The sequence below is a fragment of the Pelodiscus sinensis genome, chromosome 20, assembly GCF_052426305.1.
Source record: "Pelodiscus sinensis isolate ZL-2025 chromosome 20, ASM5242630v1, whole genome shotgun sequence".
Lineage (NCBI taxonomy): Eukaryota > Metazoa > Chordata > Testudines > Trionychidae > Pelodiscus > Pelodiscus sinensis.
Window position 1 is genome coordinate 3655858 of NC_143071.1, and position 6000 is coordinate 3661857.

Here is a 6000-nt window from a genome sequence, read left to right on the forward strand (position 1 = left end):
CTTGCTGATGGACCCATAGCCCGGGCGCTGAAATCCCACCGCTGACACCAGCCATTTGAGCCATGCTTTGCAAAACTGCAGCCTCTGGATGCAGGAGGGGGGCAGGATCTGCAGCGGTTGCACTGGCCCCAGCGCCTCTCCAGACTCTGCCACTGACTCTCACAGTGCCCTAGGACAAGTCATTTCCCTTCTCCAGAGCTGCGCCTGAGGGAGATGGATACTCACCCTCCAGGTTTGCCGAGACTGTCCGGCAAAGGCTTGGAGATCTGGGGGGCGGGGCACAGTATGGCCCCACTGTTAACCATTGTCCAGGCTCCCTCTCTCTGGGGGTGGGAAGGGACACCCCGCCCCCCCCCACAAAGGACCAACCTCTAGTTTTCCTGAAGCCAAGTGCGATGGCTGTTTCCCAGCGGGTTCTGAAGCAAAAAAACAGAGCAGAGAGCCTGCCCTTTCTCCCCTTCCCAGCCCTCTGGCCCCCAACACTCGGCCCGGCTTGCCCCAGCAGCCTTTGGTTGTTTCTCGTCCTCCATCCGGCTTTTCCTCGTTCTGTCTCCACCCCTGGGTGCCAAAGAAGTGAGGTGAGACCTGCAACTGTGTCAGCGCCCCAGCCGACGTTTGCAGTTCAGACAGCCCTGAGCGCCAGGGTGCCCGTAGGCTGTGTGTGTGGGCAGCCCTCCTCCCCCCCCCGGAGAGATTCAGATGCCACCCAGCGGACTAGCAGAGTCCCCACAGCCTCCGGCCTGTGTTTCTACTGGTGGTGCACATCTGCCCATGCCTCAGTGCACAGAAGAAAATGTATTGCGCAGAGGGATGGCAAAAATTGGGGGAACAAGGCTGAGCGCTATGCTGGAAATTAACCAAGAGCAACAAATTACCTGCCATCCGATTGCTCAGCCAAAGGGGGGGGGGGGGGGGGGGTCCCCTCTGTCTCATGCAAGCATGACAGCAGGATGGCACCAAAAGGTGTGTGTGGGGGGGGGGGTCTCTATTTTTCCTGCTAGTACAGCCAATGAGCTACGTCCCTTTTAAACAAAGAGCCCCGGGCCCCCCTTCCAAAGGAATCGCCCCAGGAGGGGAGAGACTCGCGGGGAAGAGGGGCTGCTAGGGTCTGTGGGCAGAGCCGTCCCGTCGGCAGGCAGGAGGGGGCTGAGCCCAGAGTGGCAGGAAAAGGGAGGCGAGACGGGAGTTTGCACGGACCCCCCTGGGGCGTCGAGAAGTAGGGCGAGGAAATGGGAAGGGGAGAGAATAATTTGCCTGTCCAAGGCGAAGTGCGGGACATGAAGCCCCCTCCGAGAGGCGCTGGCGTTTGCAGGGCTGAGCCGGAGGGGGGCTGGCCACGGGTACCTCAGCATGGCGGAGGCAGACAGAGGCCGGTTAACAGGCCAGAAGAGCCACCGGATCCTCCTTCAAATGGAGAGAGCGAGAAACCAGGGGAAAGTGGTTTGGATTCTGCAGGAAGCCGAGGACAGGCAGGGAACCAGGATGGGGCTCAGGCCTGGGTCTGATATTTTCTCCTGGACAAAGGGGGGAGGGGGTTGGAAGGTTTTATCTAAACCAGGGGTTCCCAGCCTTTTTCAGTCCCCGTACCCCCTTGGCTTTTAGTAAACCTTCCCGTACCCCCTATTCAATAGGAAAGGAAATCAACTCTAAACTCTAGAATCCACAACTCTTTTCACTAACACGACTCCGTTTGGAATATTTCGATTAGGATAATCTAGCTATTTACCAAATATTCCCCGTACCCCCTTGACAAGCTTCTCGTACCCCCCTGGGGGTATGCGTACTCCAGGTTGGGAACCTCTGATCTAAATAATGGCCTTTTGTTCTTTCCCTGGCTAAGCAGGCTGGTGAAAGAGTCCAGAGCCATTGGCGACTTGGTAGGAAGGACGGGCTAGTGGTTAGGGCAGGTGCCTAGGCTGGGAGACACTCCTTTGCCAGAGGCGCCTTGTGTGAGTCACATCACGGCCCTGTGCCTCAGTTTCCCCATTGGCGAAGGTGAGACTAGCCCTGCCTCCCGGGGCGGGGGGGAGGATCTAGACAGCATCGGTGATGCTAGGCGGGATTTAGCTGGCCTGCTGAGAGAGCGCTGGTACCGAGAAGCAGCCCGAATCAAGAGCCCAGATGGCAGGGGAAGCGATTTTAGGCGGAGTGTTTGGATCTTGTTTTTAACGCCCATGACTAATGAGCGCATGGGGCCAGGCCAGCTGTGTTAGAGACACCCCCCCCCTGCCGCGGGGGAGGCAGGGCTAATCATAGAAGCACCCTGACCCCGCCACATCCGGCAGCTGAACTTAGACCCGACACGATGACTGTAGAAATGAAGCAGAGAAAAGGGCGTTTTCCCGGGAGCTCCGCCCTGGACTCCTGCTCTGCTCTCCAACAGCAGCCAGGGTGCGCAGACCCGCCGCTGCGTCGCACAAGCCGCCTTGGCCCGTGGAGAGGTGACGTTGGCCGAAAGGCGCTGGGGTAGCGTGGGAGCCAGGCGCGGGTCCCACGGAGCTTCTGGCCTTGCTGCGGTTGCACCCCGGCGGCATCTGCCCGGATACCCACACGGAGCAGCGAGCCCGACACGCAGGAGCCGGCCGGACACACACACACGACGCTCCTCTTGCCAGCGGTTCCTCGGGGCCGGGCGGTTGTACCGGAATCCGCGCGCCAGCCAGGCCCGGCCCCAGCGGAGGGGAGTTTAGGTTTTGAAACTGGAGAATCAGGCGGAGAATCAGGCAGATGTGGGGAAGGGTGTGGGGGGGTTTCCTGTCCGAGTCCCCCCCCCAGTTTCATAAGGAAGCAATTAGCTCACAGGACAAGGGCAGGTAGTTCCCAAGCTAGCAGCTGAAGGAAGACAGCCTGAGGTTAACTTCCTCCCAGCTCGGCAGCTCTCCACGGGGGTGAAAGTAGGTTCTGGACCCCGTGGGAGCGAACACGATCCTGGATATATCCGAGCCCTGCCTGCCATCGTGGTGTCCTTCGCTCACACTTGCTTACCTAAGGAGTGGAGCTGGGCCCTGCCATCCCTGGAGAGAGGCCTTAGATTGCAGATTTCCAATGTCACATTTTAGGCAGCTGATTAAACAGAGGACGCGTCCTTTACCGGGCCAATGGGAAAATGAACCAAATCAAAGCCCAGCTCTGTGTCACCCCCGCCAGGCACAGTCAGACTTCCCCACTGGCGGCTGGGCTCTGAGACCATCGCCCCTCGCCCCTCACCTCCGCGGTGGAAGGAGCTGGAACCCAACCGGTTACAGGGTCAGCCAACTGGTCAGAGGGGGGGGGGGATTTCCCCCCAGGAAAGGAGACGAGCACCTGACACGGCGCCGGCGTTTTACTCGTCTGTGGATTTCAAAGCGCAGCAACAAAGGAAACCTCAGGCACGGATGAAGGGAACCAGCGGTCGGGGATGGCTTTGCAGGGGGCGTTTGGGGTAGTCACAGCCTGTCCCGAGCCAGATGCATCAGCCCTTGCTGAGCCCGGGAGCTGGGAAGAGCAGAGACACAAAGGGCCCATTCTAGGTCCTGTTTTTACCGCCCCGTGATCACCTTTGAACTAGCACTTGCCACATCCTGCAGTCCCAGCTGAAAAGAACAGCAGGGACAGCTACGAGTTTTCTGAGGCTGCCTGCAGGGACGGGAGCAAGACAGCCAGGCAGGGAAACACGACCATTTTAGACGCACCGACTGTGCCGCCACGCCAGGGCACCGCTAAGCCCTTGCTCTCATCCACGGCCTTCACTCAGTACTTTTCCAGTCCCACGTGGCCTTTTAAAAGGAAACCGTGCACACCAAAGACATATTCTCCCCACCTGGGCGCCAGGCAGGCAGTGGGAACCCCAGGCCTGGAACAAAATCTGCCTGGAACACAGCCTGGGACGTGAATGCGCACGGAGGGGGGCTATGGTGGATGAGTGGGAGAGGCCTGGCTCTGTTGAATAGGGTTAAAAACACGTCCCCGCCCAGATCGCATCCCATGTGAACAACAAGGGGCATGGAGACGAAGCCAAGGAAGTACCCGCACCAGCAGCTTTGGATTTAAAACATCGGTGGGCGCCGAGCGCCCGTCTCAAGCGAGGAAGCAAGCAGTGAAGTCAGTCAGGTTCAGCATCTTATCTATGCTCCTCTAATGGCATCTGTTTTCCTACCGATTACAGAAGCACACTGAGCAGCTGCTATTTGCAATCCTACACTGTCCCTCGCTTGCTGCGGCCCCCACTGACCCCGCTGAACTCCAGCCCAGATGGGCCTTAAAAGGTGGTGTCTAGGGCGACAGCCGCGATTGGAAAAGAACCGACGAGCGAAGTCCACGGGACGGTCGGTGACCTGCATGCTTGGTTACCCTTTGCACTGGAAGGGGGAGGGTCGGCAACGTACCTCCCCTGACCCAGGGCGGTTTGGGTTCCCCAGCCAGACTGCCCGGGGATGGTGCGAATCCACTGCCAGGCGCAATCTGGTAATCGACCAGCTGACCTTGCGAGTCTGCCTACACCCCCAACTCTACGAACCACACGGCCACAGCTGCTGCACTTCGCCGCGCTGGCTGCCTACACCCATGCCTAACAGTGTGTGTCCATTTCAGGGTCCTGCGGCATGAGGTCACAGCTTCTAGACCAGTGGCAGGCAACCTGCGCCGTAGCAGGGTAATCCGCTGGCAGGCCGCCACTCTGTTTACAACCAGCATCTGTAGGCAAATCTCCCCCACGCCACGCCCCCCGGCCATGATTTGCCATTCCCAGCCCATGGGGAAGCAGTAGCCAGCACGGCCCTGTGGATTACCTGATAGGCCACAAGTTAGCCACCTCTGCTCTGGGTGGATGTAATGCTTGACTAGCCCTCCAACCCCTCCCCCTGCTCACCCCCCTTGGGAGTACACGCTTCCGAATCAGCTTGCTTTAATAAACACCCCGCTCTGCTCATGCTGGGATGTTCTAATCAGCAAGGGCCAGGCCAGCGGAAAGAGAGAGCATCTGTGGGTGTGCGCAGCTGGTTTCTCACGTGGTGCACACCGTCACCGCCAACCTGCGCTAGAATACTGCCTTGTGTCCTTACAGCGCTCCTTGTGTGCGGGTGTTATTCACAGTCAGACGTCCAACAGCAGACACAGCACACCGGCTCTCAATCAGGAACCAGGACAGGACTCCGATTTCAGGGGTGATTTTTCACTGCAAAGTGTAACCTTCATTTTAAGATTCCCTCCCTGGCTGTTGCAAAAAGCTATGGGCACAAGGCAAGGGAAACACCAATCATGGGTGGAGGGCAATTTAACCCTTTCAGCATTGGCCCCAATACACGAAAGTCCATTTGAAACGAGACACCCGAACAGAAACACTCAGGCAAGCCCGTTCCGAGTTCAAATGCAGCCAGAAAATGCTGTCAAGCAAAGTGGCGGAAACTGTGTTACTGCTCCAGAGACAATTGAAGCGATCTACCAGGGAGCACAGCCAAGCCAGCCGCTCTTTTGAGCTGTTTTAATGAGAACATGCCAGCCAGCTGGGGACCACAGGATGGGAAGGACCAAAATGAATCTCTGGCTTCATGGACATTCAAATCAAGCTACAAAAATGGAGAAAATGCTCACTTGTTCTTCTTTCCTCCTCCTGTAATTTTCTACCAGCCCACCCCGATTCTCCCTTGGACAGCAGTGGAACAGCCAATTTCTCATAGGGACCAAGTTCTGTAGTCAATCTTCAGACACGCTGTGTCTGACATTTCTCAGCTCCCTGCTGAAGATGTACGTGCTCCTTTTGGGGCACTTGACAGCTTGTCTCTTGCTTCAAAGGGCGGCTCAGCCACCTTCTTTCTCCCGGGACCAACAGGGCTACATCGCCAAGGTATTAATTGGCTCTTATTGCTGTAGGGTGCCATCTAGTGGCACCGTGTATCGGTGGGCAAGTCCGTGGCGGTACTAATCAGAAAATCAATTCTTTGAAGGTCCTTGAATCCTAGCACAGCACAGCTGGGGTCAGCGAGCACGTTGGAAGCCTTCCTGCTGAAATGCTGCACGTGTGGG